The 24,213-nt window shown below is 51.3% G+C and overlaps 1 long non-coding RNA gene across 1 annotated transcript in view; it reads right to left on the bottom strand.

Moving 5' to 3' along the window:
• Positions 1-3,007: 3,007 nt before the first annotated feature.
• The window catches only part of LOC146768077 (uncharacterized), a 106,942-nt gene continuing 85,736 nt past the window's right edge, over positions 3,008-24,213 (bottom strand). The window contains exons 2-3 of the long non-coding RNA XR_014954175.1: positions 3,992-4,112; positions 3,008-3,624 (exon numbers count right to left, since the gene is read on the bottom strand). This is a non-coding gene — a long non-coding RNA (uncharacterized LOC146768077). The remainder of the gene's footprint in view (positions 3,625-3,991; positions 4,113-24,213) is intronic.

Raw genomic sequence — 24,213 nt, 5'->3', positions numbered from 1 at the left:
GACAAGGCGACATGACATTGCTGAAACATGACTGTACTCTCACACCCCCCCTCCCTACCTCCCGGACTCACCGCAACTCCGCAGCCATTCCTCAAGGCTGCTCAGATGGGACCTTGAAATGCAGGATTGGAAGGCTCCGTCACAGGGTCCTGTAATGCTTCCAGAGAGATCCAAAGTGCATGAAACCTGATCCATCAGCTGGTTGGTGACAGAGGTATGAGTACTCCGAGTCGATTCCCTAAAGCACACAAACAAGAATGGATGCTTAGAGTCACACCAAAAACGGAAAGCTTAGCAAGAACAACTGCTTTGGTCCACTGCTCACCTGGCACACTTGGCCTTGACTGCTGCTATCTGCCAGGACTTCCTAAAAATAAAGGCAAAGAACACAGCTGTAACACGGTCACCATTTAGGCTGCCCCTGCAAATGCAGACAATGACTGACCTGCTCATGGGAAAATCTCCACACAAGACTGGGGCCCTCTGCCACTGATTTGGACTGTCTGCATCTGAAAGGAAGTTAGCACTAGTGTCAAATGGCTGCAAGACAACTTAGCAGAACCAAACATGTTATGTCAATATCCTAATACAATCTAGAGCCCAACTGCACCCAGCATTACAAATTTCAAGTCCCCAGGACTAGCGCTATTACAGGCTATGCAGCAGGGCAGATCAGCTCCGGGAAAAATACGTGCAGACACCCGTGACACAGGACAGGGAGAGAGAGCTTTTGTGGAGAAGAAAGGACTGAGAGACCCAAAGATCACAGAGTGCACCAGAGGCAAGTGACAGGACACACACCGCAACTGCTCTGCCCTGAGCACCTCAGCACTGTGGTCAAAACAGACACTTTTCCTTTAGCTGGCCTAAGGGGATGCTTCTTGCACATCCCTGCCCCCAAAGCTGATCCTAAAGGCCCTCCCAGCACATCCTCTTTCATCCCTCTATGGGTCTGAGCCCTATACTTATCTCTTGGGCATCTGGGGATGAGAATCCATGTCGCATGTGAATGGAGGCTGCCTCGCCTGCAGGAAATGTCCTATGGTCACCGGGCTGTGGTCCCGTGCTCAGCTACAATCGAGAACACCAAACATCACTGCATGATCTTAGCTGCACAATGGACAAAACCCAGCAATCCCGCTACTCACCGTTCTCCTAAGAATGCTCGGGCCGTGCACTTTGGCCAGGCTCGGAGGCTGCCACCGTCATCGCAGGGTCTGTCTGGGTTAAGAAGAGACAAAGTGACTTGGCATTGCTGAAACCTAAGAGGACCTTGGCTCCCCCTCCCTACCTCGGCGACTCACCGCAACTCCTCAGCCAGTGCCAAAGTCTACCTGGCAGCCATCGTGAAATACAAAATTTCAAGGCTTCATCTCAGAGTCCAGCAATACTTCCAGAAGGCTCACAAGCACAGGAAATCCAGGCCGTCGGCTGTCGGTCACAAAGGCTTGGCATACTCTGAGTCGATTCCTTAAAGCACACAAACAAGAATGGATGCTTACAGTTGAATCAAAAAGTAAAAGCTGAGCAAGAAGTAAATGCTGAGCAAAAACAACTGCTTTGGTCCACTGCTCACCTGGCACACTTGGCCTTGACTGCTGCTGTCTGCCTGGACCTCCTAAAAATAAAGGCAAAGAACACTGCTGTAACACGGTCACCATTTAGGCATCCCCTGCAAATGCAAACAATGACTGACCTGCACATAGGAAAACCCTCACCCAGGACTGGGGCTCTCTGCCACTGATTTCAGTTGTCAGCATCTGAAAGGAAGTTAGGACTAGTGTCAAATGGCTGCAGGACAACTTAACATCACCAAACATGTTATGTCTATCTCCCCATAAGATCTAGAGCCCAACTACATCCTGCATTAAAAATTTCAAGTCCCCAGGACTTGTGCTATTACAGGCTACGCAGCAGGGCAGAGCAGCTGCGGGACAAATACATGCAGACACGCATGACACGAGACAGGGACAGAGAGCTTTTGAAGAGAAGAAAGGACCGAGAGACCCAAAGAACACAGAGTGCACCAGAGACAAGTGACAGGACACACTCCGGAACTGTTCTGCCCTGAGCACCTCAGCACTGTGACCAAAACAGACACTTTCGCTTTAGCTGGCCTAAGGGGACGCTTCTTGCACATCCCTGCCCCCAAAGCTGATCCTAAAGGCCCTCCCAGCACCCTACTTTAATCCCCTCTGTGGACCTTAGCCCTATACTTATCTCTCAGGCATCTGGGGATGAGAATCCAATGGAGGCTGCCTCGCCTGCAGGGAATGTCCTATGGTCACCGGGCTGTGGTCCCGTGCTCAGCTACAATCGAGAACACCAAACATCACTGCATGATCTTAGCTGCACAATGGACAAAACCCAGCAATCCCTCTACTCGCCGTTCTCCTAAGAATGCTCGGGCCGCTCACTTTTGCCAGGCTCGGAGGCTGCCACCGTCATCGCAGGATCTGCCTGGGTTAAGAAGAGACAAAGTGACTCGGCATTGCTGAAACCTAAGAGGACCTTGGCTCCCCCTCCCTACCTCGGCGACTCACCGCAACTCCTCAGCCATTGCCAAAGGCTACCTGGCTGCCATCGTGAAATACAAAATTTCAAGGCTTCATCTCAGAGTCCAGCAATACTTCCTGAAGGCTCACAAGCACAAGAAATCCAGGCCATCAGCTGTTGGGGACAGGGGCTTGGCATACTCTGAGTGGATTCCCTAAAGCACACAAACAAGAATGGACGCTTACAGTTGAATCAAAAAGTAAAAGCTGAGCAAAAACTACTGCTTTTGTCCACTGCTCACCTGGCACACTTGGCCTTGACTGTTGCTATCTGCCTGGACCTCCTGTAAATAAAGGTAAAGAACACTGCTGTAATACAGTCACCATTTAGGCTTCCCCTGCAAATGCAAACAATGACTGACCTGCTCATGGAAACACCCTCCCACAGGACTGGGGCCCTCTGCCACAGATTTGAATTGTCTGCATCTGAAAGGAAGTTAGGACTAAAGTCAAACGGCTGCAGGACAACTTAGCATCACCAAACATGTTATGGCAACCTCCTGATACAATCTAGAGCCCAACTACACCCGGCATTACAAATTTCAAGTCCCCAGGACTTGTGCTATTACAGGCTATGCAGCAGGGCAGAGCAGCTCCAGGAAAAATATGTGCAGACACCTGTGACACAGGACAGGGAGAGAGAGCTTTTGAGGAGAAAAAAGGACTGAGAGATGCAAAGATAATAGGGTGCACCAGAGACGAGTGACAGGACACACGCCAGCACTGCTCTGCCCTGAGCACCTCAGCACTGCGATCAAAACAGACGCTTTCCCTTTAGGTGGCCTTAGGAGACGCTTCTTGGGCATCCCCATCTCCAAAATTGACTCAAAAACCCCTCCTGGGGAGTCCCACCCGGCACCTCTCTTCCATTCCCTCTGTGGGTTGTAGCCCTGCACTTATCTTGCACGTATCAGGGGATGAAAATCCCCATCGGGTGCAGAAGGAAGACACTGCTCCCATCTCCAGGCCCTGGCCCTGACTTATCTTTTGGATGACTGGTGATGTGAATCCACGTTGGACCTGAAATGAGTCTGGCTCAGAGGAGATAGCCTGTTAGCCTCTTAGTCTCCTAAAATAAAGAATGGGAAAATCAATGGTTGTGTTTCGTGCTATGTGGGCCGAATCTCAGCAAGTCAGTTACTTATCCTCTCCGGAGTGTGCCTGGGTGTTCAAGTCTCCGGCCTCATCCTCAGTCTAAGGTATGGCTGTTATGATGAGTGGCACCGGGGTTAGAGAGGCAAAGCTACGTGGCATTTGTGTGAGTTCGGTGGATGAGCTTGTGTGCCGTATGACACGTGAATGCCTCTGCTATGCTTGTGAAAAGCTTTGCAGATACGCACCGTTTCTCACCCTACTGCCTGCAAACCCCCACAGGGATAACTCCTAACTCGGTACCCTGCTTACTCTCCCTCTCCTAGTCACAATCCTCAACTCACCTGAAGCCACCGTCTCACACATCATCTTTGACACAGTGCGGATGCCTTCTGCGTCGTGATGAATCTGCTGGAAAAATGTTGCGCTTGACACAAACTGCAATTACTGGAAGTTGCCCTCCTCCTAAAAAAAGAAGAAAAAAATCAGAAATTACAAAAGCACCTTACCAGCCCTGAATACTCAACCCCAAACTGTGAATTTAAATACTCCCTGTGTTCAACGTTGTTTTCTTTGCAGTATCTTCAAAGTCTCTGTTGCATTAGAAGCCCAAAAGCAGCTGCAGAGAACAAGCTAAGCTAAAGGAGCCTCTTCATCTGAATGAGAGGAGAGCTCTTACCCCAGCTGATCCCACTGAGGGAATGAAGCCCCTTGGGAAAGGCTGGGGTTAATATACCCCTGATTGGGCCCGCCTCTCGTTCCCGTGGCACCTGGGAAAAGGGAGGGGGCAAACCCCACAGTGTATAAAAGCCATCAGAGGAGCTGTGGCTATTTGGCTCCTCTGGCTTGAATTCAAGGAGAAGAAAGGGCTGGATATAGAAGAAAACTCTTCAGGGAAATGACAGCTCTTTCTTTTTTCTACAACTGCTTGGAGCAAAAGGCCAAAAAATCTGGTAAGAAATAAAACTTTGTTTTTAGGCAGCATATCTAGATAAGTTGGGTAATTTGCTGTTAACTTATATAATTATTCCTCAGTGACTACTAAGTAGTACTCAACCTGAGACTAAGGGTGGAGAAAAACACTAATTATATGAACAGTTTAAGTCTCCTTGGGGCTGCTAATTAGGACTAACTACATTATAAATAACAATAAGAAAAACAATAGGCTCCTGGGCAGCATAAAGGTTAAGTACGTGCTAGGCTTGCCTTTCTCTGAGGTACTTAGTCCTAGGGCACAGAAAGAAGTGCCCTGAAAAGTAGTTTTAAATGCTGAAAAAGCATCTTAGAAGAGCCTCCTTCAAATTAATCCCTTAAAATGAAGAAATGGGGAAGTTGCCTCCACTGATACCATGGCAAATAAATGGCTTCCGCCCTTTAACTTAATCCCCTCGAATACTGGGAAAAGAGAGGCTTTCCTCAATTTAAATCTCTCCAGTTATGAAGACAGAGGGATTTTCCCCTCAATCCAAACCCTTAAGAAAGAGAGATAGCTGGGCTTCCCCCTCAATTTAAGCCTTAGGACAACAAAAAGGGTTACTCTTAATTCAAACCCATAAACAACATTGTCAAGGTTTTCCCCCTCTATTTAAACTGGAAAATAATGGAATATGGGGATTCCCTGTCAATTACCACCCCTAACAGCATAGAAAAGGCAGGGACTCTTTCAAATGAGACCATTAAAATTGCAGGGGAAGTGCATTTCCTCATTATTTGAAAGCAAGAAATAATGGAAAAGGAAGTTTTTTCCCATACTTTAAACCCCTTGTCTCTCCATAACCCCTCTTTTTTCTGGGAGTGCTGTGGAAGGTCTTGGGGTTCTAGGGAGGGACTGACACAATAAAAGGGGAAAGTTGAAAGCTCTCCTATGGAACCCCACATGCTGCCCGGCCTGCTCAGGTGCTGCCCCTTGGCAAGAGGGCTCTGCCCTCTGCATTTTCTCAAAGGGATGCTCCGTGCCCGGGTGGGTCCGGCTGCTCCTCGGTCCCAGCTGGATGTTCCGACTGTAGCTCCTGGAGGGACGCTTGGGATACCCCTGTTAGCCCCTCTGGATTAGCAGCTCCCTGTGCAGGTGTGCGCAGGTAGCTGCACTAAAAGCAGCTGCTCGCATGGGGAGCTGCTACACCTAAGAGTGGGGGATAAGGTGAAGAAAGGTCCTGTGGGGTGTTCCCTCCCCTACACAGCCCTTTGCCAGACCCTTAAACAATGGGGTGCCAGATTTTCATTGCCAAGATAATTAACAATCTTTCCCCTGGCCAAACAGGAATGGTGCTACCAAAATTGCAAACAGTGAATGACTTCTCACAGACCACAGCTGCCAACACCAGGAATTCTCGCTGCCCTTAGAGAGCAGCACACCTCCAGTGAAGAGATATCAACACACAGGGAGGGTGAGGTTGGTTTTATAGGGAAAAAGGGCAGAGGTTGGATCACGAGGTCTGTGGCTGCAAGTGACATTCTACATCATTTTGTTCTGAATGGCACAGGATTTATCCTGGAGCAAAACTGCTCCCACCAAGAATTCTGCCTGCCCCGGAAGAGACAAGCACCTCCTTAAAATTGAAACCAGGAAGTGTAGAGGGTGAGCCATGTTTCACAGAGAATAGGGCCAGTGACAGAGTCCAAGACCCAGGGGCCATGAAAGAAGGGCCGCCCACTGAAAATCTGAATGCAGAAGGATGTGTTGTGGACCCAAGCTGCCCTGATGTTAATCAGGGGTTATCTTAAACATCCCAAGCACAACTCGCAAACTGACATCAAGGAACCTGGACTGGTGAGTTTTCTTTCCCAGGCTAAAAGTCTGGAATTGGCACTCAGGACCCCCTGGCCCTGGGTGGGCAGCTGACTGCAACAAATATGACCATCGAAGAATATCTCCCAGACCCCATCTGCCCCCACCTCAAACTTGTACTGCCCTGATGGTCCCAATGGAGCCCTAAAAACTGACATCAGGAACCTGGACTGGTGAGTTTTCTTTCCAAGGGAAAAGGGCAGGAGTATGTGCCCAGGGGCTCCTGGCCCTGAGCAGGAACCTGACTTCAAAAACTCCAATCATCAAAGGATGTATCCCAGAACACAGCTGTCCCCACCTCAAACTTGCACAGCCCTGACAGTCCCATGGGAGCACTACAAACTGACATCAAGAACCGGAACTGGTGAGCTTTCTTTCCCAGGAAAAAGAGCTGGAATTACAGCACTGGACCCCCTGGCCTTGGGCAGGCGCCTGACTGCAACAAATACGAATATGGAAGGATATCACCCAGACACCATCTCCTCCAACCTCAAACTTGTGCTGCCCTGACAATCCCAAGGGAGCCCTGCAAACTGACATTAGGAACCTGGACTGGTGAGTTTTCTTTCCAGGGAAAAGGGCCGGAGTATGTGCTCAGGGATCCCTGGGCATGAGCTGGCACAGAACTACAAAAACTCCAATCATCGAAGGATGCATCCCAGAACAAAGTTGTCCCCATCTCAGACTTGCACTGCCCTGATAGTCCCATGGGAGCACTACAAACCGACATCAAGAAACTGGACTTTGAGTATTCTTTCCCAGGGTAAAGGGCCAGAGTATGTGCCCAGAGGTCCCTGCCCCTGAGCTGGCACCTGACTTCAAAACATCGAAACACTGAAGGATGCATCCCAGGACAAAGCTGTCCCCACCTCAAACTTGCGCTGCCCTGAGAGTCCCAAGGGAGCCCTACAAACTGACATCAGGAACCTGGACTGGTGAGTTTTCTTTCCAGGGAAAAGGCTGGAAAATATGCCCAGGTGCCCCAGTCCCTGTACTGACACCTCACTCCAAAAACTCCAAACATCAAAGGATGCATCCCAGAACAAAGCTGTCCCGGCCTCAAACTTGCGCTGCCCTGACCGTCCCAAGGGAGCCCTACAAACTGACATCAGGAACCTGGACTGGTGAGTTTGCTTTTCAAGGAAAAGGGCTGGAATTAGAGCAAAGGTCCCCCTGGCCTTGGGCAGGCACCTGACTGCAACACATAAGAACATCAAAGGATATCTCAGAGACTTCATCTGCCCCAACATGTAACTTGTGCTGCCCTGAGAGTGCCAAGCGAGCCCTACAAACTGACATCAGGATCCTGGACTGGTGAGCTTTCTTTCCCAGGGAAAAAGTCTGGAACTGGCGCACAGGTCCCCTGACCCCGGGTGGGCGCCTGACTGCAAAAATAAGAACATCAAAGGATATCTCCGAGACTTCATCTGCCCCCACCTCAAACTTGCGCTGCCCTGAGAGTCCCAAAGGGAGCCCTACAAACTGACATCAGGAACCTGGACTGGTGAGTTTCCTTTTCAGGGAAAAGGCTGGAAAATATGCCAGGGGCCCCTGGCCCTGAGCTGGCGCCTCGCTCCAAAAACTCCAAACATCGAAGGATGCATTCCAGAACAAAGCTGTCCCCACCTCAAACTTGCACTGCCCTGAGAGTCCCAAGGGAGACCTACAAACTGACATCAGGAACCTGGACTGGTGAGTTTTCTTTCCAGGGAAAAGGCTGGGAAATATGCCCAGGGGCCCCTGGCCCTGAGCTGGTGCCTCACTCCAAATACTCCAAACATCGAAGGATGCATCCCAGAACAAAGCTGTCCCCACCTCAAATTTGTGCTGCCAGTACAGTGCCAAGGGAGACCTACAAACTGACATCAGGAACCTGGCCTGAAGAGTTTCCTTATCAGGGAAAAAGGCTGGAATTAGAACAAAGGTCCCCTGGCCTTGGGCAGGCACCTGACTGCAACACATAAGAACATCAAAGGATATCTCCGAGACTTCATCTGCCCCCACCTCAAACTTGCGCTGCCCTGAGAGACCCAAGGGAGCCCTACAAACTGACATTAGGAACCTGGACTGGTGAGTTTTCTTTCAAGGGAGAAGGCTGGAAAATATTTCCAGGTGCCCCTGGCCCTGAGCTGGCGCCTCACTCCAAATACTCCAAACATCGAAGGATGCATCCCAGAACAAAGCTGTCCCCACCTCAAACTTGTGCTGCCCTGATAGACCCAAGGAATCCCTACGAACTGACATCAGGAACCTGGACTTGTGAGTTTTCTTTCCCAGGGAAATTGGCCAAAGTATGTGCCCAGGGCCCCTGGCCCTGAGCTGGCACCTAAATGCAAAAACTACGAACATCGAAGGATGCATCCCAGAACAAAGCTGTCCCCACCTCAAACTTGCGCTGCCAGTACAGTGCCAAGGGAGCCCTACAAACAGACATCAGGAACCTGGACTGGTGAGTTTTCTTACCAGGGAAAAGTCTGGGAAATGTGCCCAGGGGCCCCTGGCCCTGAGCTGGCACCTCACTCCAAAAACTCCAAACATCGAAGGAAGCATTCCAGAACAAAGCTGTCCCCACCTCAAACTTGCGCTGCCCTGAGAGTCCCAAGGGAGCCCTACAAACTGACATCAGGAACCTGGACTGGTGAGTTTCCTTTTCAGGGAAAAGGCTGGAAAATATGCCAGGGGCCCCTGGCCCTGAGCTGGCGCCTCACTCCAAAAACTCCAAACATCGAAAGATGCATCCCAGAACAAATCTGTCCCCACCTCAAACTTGCGCTGCCCTGAGAGTCCCAAGGGAGCCCTACAAAGTGACATCAGGAACCTGGACTGGTGAGTTTTCTTTCCAGGGAAAAGTCTGGGAAATGTGCCCAGGGGCCCCTGGCCCTGGGTGGGCACCTGAATGCAAAAAATCAAAACATCGAAGGATGCATCCCAGAACAAAGCTGTCCCCACCTCAAACTTGCGCTGCCCTGAGAGACCCAAGGGAGCCCTACAAACTGACATCAGGAACCTGGACTGGTGAGTTTCCTTTTCAGGGAAAAGGGCTGGAATTAGAGCAAAGTTCCCCCTGGCCTTGGGCAGGCGCCTGACTGCAACATATAAGAACATCAAAGGATATCTCCGAGACTTCATCTGCCCCCACCTCAAATTTGTGCTGCCCTGAGAGTCCCAAGGGAGCCCTACAAACTGACATCAGGAACCTGGACTGGTGAGTTTTCTTTCCAGGGAAAAGGCTGGGAAATGTGCCCAGGTGCCCCAGGCCCTGAGCTGGCACCTCACTCCAAAACCTCCAAACATCAAAGGATGCATCCCAGAACAAAGCTGTCCCGGCCTCAAACTTCTGCTGCCCTGACAGTCCCAAAGGGAGCCCTACAAACTGACATCAGGAACCTGGACTGGTGAGTTTCCTTTTCAGGGAAAAGGGCTGGAATTAGAGCAAAGGTCCCCTTGGCCTTGGGCAGGCGCCTCTCTGCAACTCATAAGAACATCAAAGGATATCTCCGAGACTTCATCTGCCCCCACCTCAAACTTGCGCTGCCCTGAGAGTCCCAAGGGAGCCCTACAAACTGACATCAGGAACCTGGACTGGTGAGTTTTCTTTCCGGCGAAAAGGCTGGGAAATGTGCCCAGGGGCCCCTGGCCCTGAGCTGGCCCCTCACTCCAAAAACTACAAACATTGAAGGATGCTTCCCAGAACAAAGCTGTCCCCACCTCAAACTTGCGCTGCCCTGAGAGTCCCAAGGGAGCCCTACAAACTGACATCAGGAACCTGGACTGGTGAGTTTTCTTTCCAGGGAAAAGTCTGGGAAATGTGCCCAGGGGCCCCCGGCCCTGGGTGGGCACCTGAATGCAAAAAATCAAAACATCGAAGGATGCATCCCAGAACAAAGCTGTCCCCACCTCAAACTTGCACTGCCCTGACAGTCCCAAGGGAGCCCTACAAACTGACATCAGGAACCTGGACTGAAGAGTTTCCTTTTCAGGGAAAAGGGCGGGAATTAGAGCAAAGGTCCGCCTGGCCTTGGGCAGGCGCCTGACTGCAACATATAAGAACATCAAAGGATATCTCCGAGACTTCATCTGCCCCCACCTCAAACTTGTGCTGCCCTGACAGTCCCAATGCTTCCCTAGAAACTGACATCAGGAACTTGGACTGCTATGTTTCCTTTCCCAGGGAAAAGGCTGGAATTTGCGCTCAGGTCCCCTGACCCCGGGTGGGAGTCTGACTGCAACAAATAGGAACATCAAAGGATATCTTCGAGACTTCATCTGCCCCCCACCTCAAACTTGCGCTGCCCTGAAAGTCCCAAGGGAGCCCTACAAACTGACATCAGGAACCTGGACTGGTGAGTTTTCTTTCCAGGGAAAAGGATGGGAAATGTGCCCAGGGGCCCCTGGCCCTGAGCTGGCACCTCACTCCAAAAACTCCAAACATCAAAGAATGCATCCCAGAACAAAGCTGTCCCCGCTTCAAACTTGTGTTGCCCTGATAGACCCAAGGGATCCCTACGAACTGACATCAGGAACTTGGACTGGTGAGTTTTCTTTCCCAGGCGAAAAGGCTGGAATTAGCGCACAAGACCCCCTGACCCCGGGTGGGCACCTGACTGCAACAAATAGGAACATCAAAGAATATCTCCCAGAACAAAGCTGACCCCAGCTCAAACTTGTGCTGCCAGTACAGTGCCAAGGGAGACCTACAAACTGACATCAGGAACCTGGACTGGTGAGTTTTCTTTCCCAGGGAAAATGGCCAAAGTATGTGCCCAGTGGGCACTGGCCCTGAGCTAGGACCTGAATGGAACAACTACAAACATCGAAGGATGCATCCCAGAACAAAGCTGTCCCCACCTCAAACTTGTGCTGCCAGTACAGTGCCAAGGGAGACCTACAAACTGACATCAGGAACCTGGACTGGTGAGTTTCCTTTTCAGGGAAAAAGGCTGGAATTAGAACAAAGGCCCCCCTGGCCTTGCGCAGGCACCTGACTGCAACACATAAGAACATCAAAGGATATCTCAGAGACTTCATCTGCCCCCACCTCAAACTTGTGCTGCCCATACCTTGCCAAGGGAGACCTACAAACTGACATCAGGAACCTGGACTTGTGAGTTTTCTTTCCAGGGAAAAGTCTGGGAAATGTGCCCAGTGGCCCCTGGCCCTGAGCTAGCACCTGAATGCAAAAAATCAAAACATCGAAGGATGCATCCCGGAACAAAGCTATCCCCACCTCAAACTTGCGCTGCCCTGAGAGTCCCAAGGGAGCCCTACAAACTGACATCAGGAACCTGGACTGGTGAGTTTCCTTTTCAGGGAAAAGGGCTGGAATTAGAGCAAAGGTCCCCCTGCCCTTGGGCAGACACCTGAATGCAACACATAAGAACATCAAAGGATATCTCCGAGACTTCATCTGCCCCAACATGAAACTTGTGCTGCCCTGAGAGTCCCAAGGGAGCCCTACAAACTGACATCAGGAACCTGGACTGGTGAGTTTTCTTTCCAGGGAAAAGGCTGGGAAATGTGCCCAGGGGCCCCTGGCCCTGAGCTGGCGCCTCACTCCAAATACTCCAAACATCGAAGGATGCATCCCAGAACAAAGCTGTCCCCACCTCAAACTTGTGCTGCCACTACAGTGCCAAGGGAGACCTACAAACTGACATCAGGAACCTGGACTGGTGAGTTTTCTTTCCAGGGAAAAGTCTGGGAAATGTGCCCAGGGGCCCCAGGCCCTGGGTCGGCACCTGAATGCAAAAAAATCAAAACATCGAAGGATGCATCCCAGAACAAAGCTGTCCCCACCTCAAACTTGCGCTGCCCTGACAGTCCCAATGGTTCCCTTGAAACTGACATCAGGAACCTGGACTGCTATGTTTCCTTTCCCAGGGAAAAGGCTGGAATTTGCGCTCAGGTCCCCTGACCCCGGGTGGGAGTCTGACTGCAACAAATAGGAACATCAAAGAATATCTCCCAGAACAAAGTTGTCCCCCCCTCAAACTTGTGCTGCCCGTACCGTGCCAAGGGAGACCTACAAACTGACATCAGGAACCTGCACTGGTGAGCTTTCTTTCCCAGGGAAAAAGTCTGGAATTGGCGCACAGGTCCCCTGACCCCGGGTGGGCGCCTGACTGCAAAAATAAGAACATCAAAGGATATCTCCGAGACTTCATCTGCCCCCACCTCAAACTTGCACTGCCCTGAGAGTCCCAAGGGAGCCCTACAAACTGACATCAGGAACCTGGACTGGTGAGTTTTCTTTCCAGGGAAAAGGCTGGGACATGAGCCCAGGGGCCCACCGGCCCTGGGTGGGCACCTGAATGCAAAAATTCAAAACATCGAAGGCTGCATCCCAGAACACAGCTGTCCCCACCTCAAACTTGCGCTGCCCTGAGAGTCCCAAAGGAGCCCTACAAACTGACATCAGGAACCTGCACTGGTGAGTTTTCTTTTCAGGGAAAAGACTGGAAAATATGCCCAGGTGCCCCTGGCCCTGAGCTGGCCCCTCACTCCAAAAACTACAAACATCAAAGGATGCATCCCAGAACAAAGCTGTCCCGTCCTCAAACTTGCGCTGCCCTGACAGTTCCAATGGTTCCCTAGAAACTGACATCAGGAACCTGGACTGGTGAGATTCCTTTTCAGGGAAAAGGGCTGGAATTAGAACAAAGGTCCCCCTGGCCTTGGGCTGGCACCCGACTGCAACACATAGGAACATCAAAGGATATCTCCGAGACTTCATCTGCCCCCACCTCAAACTTGCGCTGCCCTGAGAGTCCCAAGGGAGTCCTACAAACTGACATCAGGAACCTGGACTGGTGAGTTTTCTCTTCAGGGAAAAGGGCTGGAATTAGAGCGAAGGTCCCCCTGGCCTTGGGCAGGCGCCTGACTGCAACTCATAAGAACATCAAAGGATATCTCTGAGACTTCATCTGCCCCCACCTCAAAATTGTGCTACCATTACAGTGCCAAGGGAGCCCTACAAACTGACATCAGGAACTTGGACTGGTGAGTTTTCTTTCCAGGGAAAAGGCTGGGAAATGTGCCCAGGGGCCCCCGGCCCTGGGTAGGCACCTGAATGCAAAAACTACAAACATCAAAGGATGCATCCCAGAACAAAACTGTCCCCACCTCTAACTTGTGCTGCCCAAACAGTGCCAAGGGAGACCTACAAACTGACATCAGGAATCTGGACTGCTGAGTTTTCTTTCCAGGGAAAATGGCCAAAGTATGTGCCCAGGGGCCCCCAGCCCTGTTCTGGAACCTGACCGCAAAAAATCCTTATATCTAAGGATGGACCGCAAACCAAAGTTATCCCCACCTCAAACTTGCGCTGCTTGTACAGTGCAAAGGGAGACCTACAAACTGACATCAGGATCCTTGACTGGTGAGTTTTCTTTCCCAGGGAAAAAGGCTGGAATTGGTGCACAGGTCCCCTGACCCAGGGTGGGCGCCTGAATACAAAAAGAAGAACATATATCTCCGAGACTTCATCTGCCCCCACCTCAAACTTGCGCTGCCCTGAGAGTCCCAAAGGAGACCTACAAACTGACATCAGGAACCTGGACTGGTGAGTTTCCTTTTCAGGGAAAAGGGCTGGAATTAGAACAAAGGTCCCCCTGGCCTTGGGCTGGCACCCGACTGCAACACATAGGAACATCAAAGGATATCTCCGAGACTTCATCTGCCCCCACCTCAAACTTGCGCTGCCCTGAGAGTCCCAAGGGAGTCCTACAAACTGACATCAGGAACCTGGACTGGTGAGTTTTCTCTTCAGGGAAAAGGGCTGGAATTAGAGCGAAGGTCCCCCTGGCCTTGGGCAGGCGCCTGACTGCAACTCATAAGAACATCAAAGGATATCTCTGAGACTTCATCTGCCCCCACCTCAAAATTGTGCTACCATTACAGTGCCAAGGGAGCCCTACAAACTGACATCAGGAACTTGGACTGGTGAGTTTTCTTTCCAGGGAAAAGGCTGGGAAATGTGCCCAGGGGCCCCCGGCCCTGGGTAGGCACCTGAATGCAAAAACTACAAACATCAAAGGATGCATCCCAGAACAAAACTGTCCCCACCTCTAACTTGTGCTGCCCAAACAGTGCCAAGGGAGCCCTACAAACTGACATCAGGAATCTGGACTGCTGAGTTTTCTTTCCAGGGAAAATGGCCAAAGTATGTGCCCAGGGGCCCCCAGCCCTGTTCTGGAACCTGACCGCAAAAAATCCTTATATCTAAGGATGGACCGCAAACCAAAGTTATCCCCACCTCAAACTTGCGCTGCTTGTACAGTGCAAAGGGAGACCTACAAACTGACATCAGGATCCTTGACTGGTGAGTTTTCTTTCCCAGGGAAAAAGGCTGGAATTGGTGCACAGGTCCCCTGACCCAGGGTGGGCGCCTGAATACAAAAAGAAGAACATATATCTCCGAGACTTCATCTGCCCCCACCTCAAACTTGCGCTGCCCTGAGAGTCCCAAAGGAGACCTACAAACTGACATCAGGAACCTGGACTGGTGAGTTTCCTTTTCATGGAAAAAGGCTGGAATTAGAACAAAGGTCCCCCTGGCCTTGGGCAGGCGCCTGACTGCAACACATAAGAACATCAAAGGACTTCTCCGAGACTTCATCTGCCCCAACATGTAACTTGTGCTGCCCTGAGAGTCCCAAGCGAGCCCTACAAACTGATATCAGGATCGTGGACTGGTGAGTTTTCTTTTCAGGGAAAAGACTGGAAAATATGCCAGGGGCCCCTGGCCCTGAGCAGGCGCCTCACTCCAAAAACTCCAAACATTGAAGGATGAATCCCAGAACAAAACTGTCCCTACCTCAAACTTGTGTTGACCTGATAGACCCAAGGGATCCCTAGAAACTGACATCAGGAACCTGGACTGCTATGTTTCCTTTCCCAGGGAAAAGGCTGGAATTAGAACAAAGGTCCCCATGGCCTTGGGCAGGCGCCTGACTGCAACGCATAAGAACATCAAAGGATATCTCCGAGACTTCATCTGCCCCCACCTCAAACTTGCGCTGCCCTGAGAGTCCCAAGGGAGCCCTACAAACTGACATCAGGAACCTGGACTGGTGAGTTTTCTTTCCAGGGAAAACGCTGGGAAATATGCCCAGGTGCCCCAGGCCCTGAGCTGGCACCTCACTCCAAAAACTCCAAACATCAAAGGATGCATCCCAGAACAAAGCTGTCCCCACCTCTAACTTGTGCTGCCAATATAGTGCCAAGGGAGCCCTACAAACTGACATCAGGAACCTGGAGTGGTGAGTTTTCTTTCCAGGGAAATTCTGGGAAATGTGCCCAGGGGCACCCGGCCCTGGGTGGGCACCTGAATGCAAAAAATCAAAACTTCGAAGGATGCATCCCAGAACAAAGCTGTCCCCACCTCAAACTTGCGCTGCCCTGAGAGTCCCAAGGGAGACCTACAAACTGACATCAGGAACCTGGACTAGTGAGTTTTCTTTCCCAGGCAAAAAGGCTGGAATTAGCGCACAGGACCCCCTGACCCCGGGTGGGAGGCTGACTGCAAGAAATAGGAACATCAAAGAATATCTCCCAGCACAAAGCTGTCCCCACCAGAAAATTTGTGCTGCCACTACAGTGCCAAGGCAGACCTACAAACTGACATCAGGAACCTGGACTGGTGAGCTTTCTTTCCCAGGGAAAAAGTCTGGAATTGGCGCACAGGTCCCCTGACCCCGGGTGGGCGCCTGACTGCAACACATAAGAACATCAAAGGATATCTCCGAGACTTCATCTGCCCCGACATGTATGTTGTGCTGCCCTGAGAGTGCCAAGCGAGCCCTACAAACTGACATCAGGAACCTGGACTGGTGAGTTTCCTTTTCAGGGAAAAGGCTGGAATTAGAGCAAAGGTCCCCCTGGCCTTGGGCAGGCGCCTGACTGCAACTCATAAGAACATCAAAGGATATCTCCGAGACTTCATCTGCCCCCACCTCAAACTTGCGCTGCCCTGAGAGTCCCAAAGGAGCCCTACAGACTGACATCAGGAACTTGGACTGGTGAGTTTTCTTTCCCAGGCAAAAAGGCTGGAATTACCGCACAGGACCCCCTGACCCCAGGTGGGAGTCTGACTGCAACAAATAGGTAGATCAAAGAATATCTCCCAGAACAAAGCTGTCCCCACCAGAAAATTTGTGCTGCCACTACAGTGCCAAGGGAGACCTACAAACTGACATCAGGAAGCTGGACTGGTGAGCTTTCTTTCCCAGGGAAAAAGTCTGGAATTGGCGAACAGGTCCCCTGACCCCAGGTGGGCGCCTGATTGCAAAAGTAAGAACATCAAAGGATATCTCCGAGACTTCATCTGCCCCCACCTCAAACTTGCGCTGCCCTGACAGTCCCAAAGGAGCCCTACAAACTGACATCAGGAACCTGGACTGGTGAGTTTTCTTACCAGGGAAAAGTCTGGGAAATGAGCCCAGGGGCCCCAGGCCCTGGGTGGGCACCTGAATGCAAAAAATCAAAACATCAAAGGCTGCATCCCAGAACACAGCTGTCCCCACCTCAAACTTGCGCTGCCCTGAGAGTCCCAAGGGAGCCCTACAAACTGACATCAGGAACCTGGACTGGTGAGTTTTCTTTCCAGGGAAAAAGGCTGGAATTAGAGCAAAGGTCCCCCTGGCCTTGGGTAGGCGCCTGACTGCAACACATAAGAACATCAAAGGATATCTCCGAGACTTCATCTGCCCCCACCTCAAACTTGCGCTGCCCTGAGAGTCCCAAGGGAGTCCTACAAACTGACATCAGGAACCTGGACTGGTGAGTTTTCTCTTCAGGGAAAAGGGCTGGAATTAGAGCGAAGGTCCCCCTGGCCTTGGGCAGGCGCCTGACTGCAACTCATAAGAACATCAAAGGATATCTCTGAGACTTCATCTGCCCCCACCTCAAAATTGTGCTACCATTACAGTGCCAAGGGAGCCCTACAAACTGACATCAGGAACTTGGACTGGTGAGTTTTCTTTCCAGGGAAAAGGCTGGGAAATGTGCCCAGGGGCCCCCGGCCCTGGGTAGGCACCTGAATGCAAAAACTACAAACATCAAAGGATGCATCCCAGAACAAAACTGTCCCCACCTCTAACTTGTGCTGCCCAAACAGTGCCAAGGGAGACCTACAAACTGACATCAGGAATCTGGACTGCTGAGTTTTCTTTCCAGGGAAAATGGCCAAAGTATGTGCCCAGGGGCCCCCAGCCCTGTTCTGGAACCTGACCGCAAAAAATCCTTATATCTAAGGATGGACCGCAAACCAAAGTTATCCCCACCTCAAACTTGCGCTGCTTGTACAGTGCAAAGGGAGACCTACAAACTGACATCAGGATCCTTGACTGGTGAGTTTTCTTTCCCAGGGAAAAAGGCTGGAATTGGTGCACAGGTCCCCTGACCCAGGGTGGGCGCCTGAATACAAAAAGAAGAACATATATCTCCGAGACTTCATCTGCCCCCACCTCAAACTTGCGCTGCCCTGAGAGTCCCAAAGGAGACCTACAAACTGACATCAGGAACCTGGACTGGTGAGTTTCCTTTTCAGGGAAAAGGGCTGGAATTAGAACAAAGGTCCCCCTGGCCTTGGGCTGGCACCCGACTGCAACACATAGGAACATCAAAGGATATCTCCGAGACTTCATCTGCCCCCACCTCAAACTTGCGCTGCCCTGAGAGTCCCAAGGGAGTCCTACAAACTGACATCAGGAACCTGGACTGGTGAGTTTTCTCTTCAGGGAAAAGGGCTGGAATTAGAGCGAAGGTCCCCCTGGCCTTGGGCAGGCGCCTGACTGCAACTCATAAGAACATCAAAGGATATCTCTGAGACTTCATCTGCCCCCACCTCAAAATTGTGCTACCATTACAGTGCCAAGGGAGCCCTACAAACTGACATCAGGAACTTGGACTGGTGAGTTTTCTTTCCAGGGAAAAGGCTGGGAAATGTGCCCAGGGGCCCCCGGCCCTGGGTAGGCACCTGAATGCAAAAACTACAAACATCAAAGGATGCATCCCAGAACAAAACTGTCCCCACCTCTAACTTGTGCTGCCCAAACAGTGCCAAGGGAGCCCTACAAACTGACATCAGGAATCTGGACTGCTGAGTTTTCTTTCCAGGGAAAATGGCCAAAGTATGTGCCCAGGGGCCCCCAGCCCTGTTCTGGAACCTGACCGCAAAAAATCCTTATATCTAAGGATGGACCGCAAACCAAAGTTATCCCCACCTCAAACTTGCGCTGCTTGTACAGTGCAAAGGGAGACCTACAAACTGACATCAGGATCCTTGACTGGTGAGTTTTCTTTCCCAGGGAAAAAGGCTGGAATTGGTGCACAGGTCCCCTGACCCAGGGTGGGCGCCTGAATACAAAAAGAAGAACATATATCTCCGAGACTTCATCTGCCCCCACCTCAAACTTGCGCTGCCCTGAGAGTCCCAAAGGAGACCTACAAACTGACATCAGGAACCTGGACTGGTGAGTTTCCTTTTCATGGAAAAAGGCTGGAATTAGAACAAAGGTCCCCCTGGCCTTGGGCAGGCGCCTGACTGCAACACATAAGAACATCAAAGGACTTCTCCGAGACTTCATCTGCCCCAACATGTAACTTGTGCTGCCCTGAGAGTCCCAAGCGAGCCCTACAAACTGATATCAGGATCGTGGACTGGTGAGTTTTCTTTTCAGGGAAAAGACTGGAAAATATGCCAGGGGCCCCTGGCCCTGAGCAGGCGCCTCACTCCAAAAACTCCAAACATTGAAGGATGAATCCCAGAACAAAACTGTCCCTACCTCAAACTTGTGTTGACCTGATAGACCCAAGGGATCCCTAGAAACTGACATCAGGAACCTGGACTGCTATGTTTCCTTTCCCAGGGAAAAGGCTGGAATTAGAACAAAGGTCCCCATGGCCTTGGGCAGGCGCCTGACTGCAACGCATAAGAACATCAAAGGATATCTCCGAGACTTCATCTGCCCCCACCTCAAACTTGCGCTGCCCTGAGAGTCCCAAGGGAGCCCTACAAACTGACATCAGGAACCTGGACTGGTGAGTTTTCTTTCCAGGGAAAACGCTGGGAAATATGCCCAGGTGCCCCAGGCCCTGAGCTGGCACCTCACTCCAAAAACTCCAAACATCAAAGGATGCATCCCAGAACAAAGCTGTCCCCACCTCTAACTTGTGCTGCCAATATAGTGCCAAGGGAGCCCTACAAACTGACATCAGGAACCTGGAGTGGTGAGTTTTCTTTCCAGGGAAATTCTGGGAAATGTGCCCAGGGGCACCCGGCCCTGGGTGGGCACCTGAATGCAAAAAATCAAAACTTCGAAGGATGCATCCCAGAACAAAGCTGTCCCCACCTCAAACTTGCGCTGCCCTGAGAGTCCCAAGGGAGACCTACAAACTGACATCAGGAACCTGGACTAGTGAGTTTTCTTTCCCAGGCAAAAAGGCTGGAATTAGCGCACAGGACCCCCTGACCCCGGGTGGGAGGCTGACTGCAAGAAATAGGAACATCAAAGAATATCTCCCAGCACAAAGCTGTCCCCACCAGAAAATTTGTGCTGCCACTACAGTGCCAAGGCAGACCTACAAACTGACATCAGGAACCTGGACTGGTGAGCTTTCTTTCCCAGGGAAAAAGTCTGGAATTGGCGCACAGGTCCCCTGACCCCGGGTGGGCGCCTGACTGCAACACATAAGAACATCAAAGGATATCTCCGAGACTTCATCTGCCCCGACATGTATGTTGTGCTGCCCTGAGAGTGCCAAGCGAGCCCTACAAACTGACATCAGGAACCTGGACTGGTGAGTTTCCTTTTCAGGGAAAAGGCTGGAATTAGAGCAAAGGTCCCCCTGGCCTTGGGCAGGCGCCTGACTGCAACTCATAAGAACATCAAAGGATATCTCCGAGACTTCATCTGCCCCCACCTCAAACTTGCGCTGCCCTGAGAGTCCCAAAGGAGCCCTACAGACTGACATCAGGAACTTGGACTGGTGAGTTTTCTTTCCCAGGCAAAAAGGCTGGAATTACCGCACAGGACCCCCTGACCCCAGGTGGGAGTCTGACTGCAACAAATAGGTAGATCAAAGAATATCTCCCAGAACAAAGCTGTCCCCACCAGAAAATTTGTGCTGCCACTACAGTGCCAAGGGAGACCTACAAACTGACATCAGGAAGCTGGACTGGTGAGCTTTCTTTCCCAGGGAAAAAGTCTGGAATTGGCGAACAGGTCCCCTGACCCCAGGTGGGCGCCTGATTGCAAAAGTAAGAACATCAAAGGATATCTCCGAGACTTCATCTGCCCCCACCTCAAACTTGCGCTGCCCTGACAGTCCCAAAGGAGCCCTACAAACTGACATCAGGAACCTGGACTGGTGAGTTTTCTTACCAGGGAAAAGTCTGGGAAATGAGCCCAGGGGCCCCAGGCCCTGGGTGGGCACCTGAATGCAAAAAATCAAAACATCAAAGGCTGCATCCCAGAACACAGCTGTCCCCACCTCAAACTTGCGCTGCCCTGAGAGTCCCAAGGGAGCCCTACAAACTGACATCAGGAACCTGGACTGGTGAGTTTTCTTTCCAGGGAAAAAGGCTGGAATTAGAGCAAAGGTCCCCCTGGCCTTGGGTAGGCGCCTGACTGCAACACATAAGAACATCAAAGGATATCTCCGAGACTTCATCTGCCCCCACCTCAAACTTTCGCTGCCCTGAGAGTCCGAAGGGAGCCCTACAAACTGACATCAGGAACTTGGACTGGTGAGTTTTCTTTCCCAGGCAAAAAGGCTGGAATTAGCGCACAGGACCACCTGACCCCAGGTGGGAGGCTAACTGCAACAAATAGGAACATCAAAGAATATCTCCCAGAACAAAGCTGTCCCCACCAGAAAATTTGTGCTGCCCGTACCGTGCCAAGGGAGACCTACAAACTGACATCAGGAAGCTGGACTGGAGAGCTTTCTTTCCCAGGGAAAAAGTCTGGAATTGGCGCACAGGTCCCATGACCCCGGGTGGGCGCCTGACTGCAAAAGTAAGAACATCAAAGGATATCTCTGAGAATTCATCTGCCCCCACCTCAAACTTGCGCTGCCCTGAGAGTCCCAAAGGAGCCCTACAAACTGACATCAGGAACCTGGACTGGTGAGTTTTCTTTCCAGGGAAAAGGCTGGGACATGAGCCCATGGACCCACCGGCCCTGGGTGGGCACCTGAATGCAAAAAATCAAAACATCAAAGGCTGCATCCCAGAACACAGCTGTCCCCACCTCAAACTTGCGCTGCCCTGAGAGTCCCAAGGGAGCCCTACAAACTGACATCAGGAACCTGCACTGGTGAGTTTTCTTTTCAGGGAAAAGACTGGAAAATATGCCAGGGGCCCCTGGCCCTGAGCAGCCGCCTCACTCCAAAAACTCCAAACATTAAAGGATGCATCCCAGAACAAAGCTGTCCCTACCTGAAACTTGTGTTGACCTGATAGACCAAAGGGATCCCTAGAAACTGACATCAGGAACCTGGACTGCTATGTTTCCTTTCCCAGGGAAAAGGCTGGAATTAGAACAAAGGTCCCCATGGCCTTGGGCAGGCGCCTGACTGCAACGCATAAGAACATCAAAGGATATCTCCGAGACTTCATCTGCCCCCACCTCAAACTTGCGCTGCCCTGAGAGTCCCAAGGGAGCCCTACAAACTGACATCAGGAACCTCGACTGGTGAGTTTTCTTTCCAGGGAAAAGTCTGGGAAATGTGCCCAGGGGCCCGCGGCCCTGGGTGGGCACCTGAATGCAAAAAATCAAAACTTCGAAGGATGCATCCCAGAACAAAGCTGTCCCCACCTCAAACTTGCGCTGCCCTGAGAGTCCCAAGGGAGACCTACAAACTGACATCAGGAACCTGGACTAGTGAGTTTTCTTTCCAGGGAAAAGGGCTGGAATTAGAGCAAAGGTCCCCCTGGCCTTGGGCAGGCGTCTGGCTGCAACTCATAAGAACATCAAAGGATATCTCCGAGACTTCATCTGCCCCCACCTCAAACTTGCGCTGCCCTGAGAGTCCCAAGGGAGCCCTACAAACTGAAATCAGGAACTTGGACTGGTGAGTTTTCTTTCCCAGGCAAAAAGGCTGGAATTAGCGCACAGGACCCCCTGACCCCAGGTGGGCGTCTGACTGCAACAAATAGGAACATCAAAGAATATCTCCCAGAACAAAGCTGTCCCCACCAGAAAATTTGTGCTGCCACTACAGTGCCAAGGGAGACCTACAAACTGACATCAGGAAGCTGGACTGGTGAGCTTTCTTTCCCAGGGAAAAAGTCTGGAATTGGCGCACAGGTCCCCTGACCCCGGGTGGGCGCCTGATTGCAAAAGTAAGAACATCAAAGGATATCTCCGAGACTTCATCTGCCCCCACCTCAAACTTGTGCTGCCCTGAGAGTCCCAAAGGAGCCCTACAAACTGACATTAGGAACCTGGATTGGTGAGTTTCCTTTTCAGGGAAAAGGCTGGGAAATGTGCCCAGGGGCCCCTGGCCCTGAGCTGGCGCCTCACTCCAAAAACTCCAAATATCGAAGGATGCATCCCAGAACAAAGCTGTCCCCACCTCAAACTTGCGCTGCCCTGACAGTCCCAATGGTTCCCTAGAAACTGACATCAGGAACCTGGACTACTATGTTTCCTTTCCCAGGGAAAAGGCTGGAATTTGCGCTCAGGTCCCCTGACCCCGGGGTGGAGTCTGACTGCAACAAATAGGAACATCAAAGAATATCTCCCAGAACGAAGTTGTCCCCACCTCAAACTTGCGCTGCCCTGACAGTCCCAATGGTTCCCTAGAAACTGACATCAGGAACCTGGACTACTATGTTTCCTTTCCCAGGGAAAAGGCTGGAATTTGCGCTCAGGTCCCCTGACCCCGGGGTGGAGTCTGACTGCAACAAATAGGAACATCAAAGAATATCTCCCAGAACGAAGTTGTCCCCACCTCAAACTTGCGCTGCCCTGACAGTTCCAATGGTTCCCTAGAAACTGACATCAGGAACCTGGCCTGGTGAGTTTCCTTTCCAGGGAAAAGGGCTGGAATTAGAGCAAAGGTCCCCCTGGCCTTGGGCAGGCGCCTGGCTGCAACTCATAAGAACATCAAAGGATATCTCCGAGACTTTATCTGCCCCCACCTCAAACTTGCGCTGCCCTGAGAGACCCAAGGGAGCCCTACAAACTGAAATCAGGAACTTGGACTGGTGAGTTTTCTTTCCCAGGCAAAAAGGCTGGAATTACCGCACAGGACCCCCTGACCCCAGGTGGGCACCTGACTGCAACAAATAGGAACATCAAAGAATATCTCCCAGAACAAAGCTGTCCCCACCAGAAAATTTGTGCTGCCACTACAGTGCCAAGGGAGACCTACAAACTGACATCAGGAACCTGGACTCGTGAGTTTTCTTTCCCAGGGAAAATGGCCAAAGTATGTGCCCAGGGGCCCCTGACCCTGAGCTAGTGCGTGACTGCAGAAACTACAAACATCGAAGGATTCATCCCAGAACAAAGCTGTCCCCACCTCAAATTTGTGCTGCCAGTACAGTGCCAAGGGAGACCTACAAACTGACATCAGGAACCTCGACTGGTGAGTTTTCTTTCCAGGGAAAAGGCTGGGAAATATGCCCAGGTGCCCCAGGCCCTGAGCTGGCACCTCACTCCAAAAACTCCAAACATCAAAGGATGCATCCCAGAACAAAGCTGTCCCCACCTCTAACTTGTGCTGCCAGTACAGTGCCAAGGGAGCCCTACAAACTGACATCAGGAA

This window comes from Lonchura striata, chromosome 3 (assembly GCF_050655825.1).
Source record: "Lonchura striata isolate lonStrDom1 chromosome 3, ASM5065582v1, whole genome shotgun sequence".
NCBI lineage: Eukaryota > Metazoa > Chordata > Aves > Passeriformes > Estrildidae > Lonchura > Lonchura striata.
This window is presented reverse-complemented; position numbering and strand designations above follow the sequence as displayed.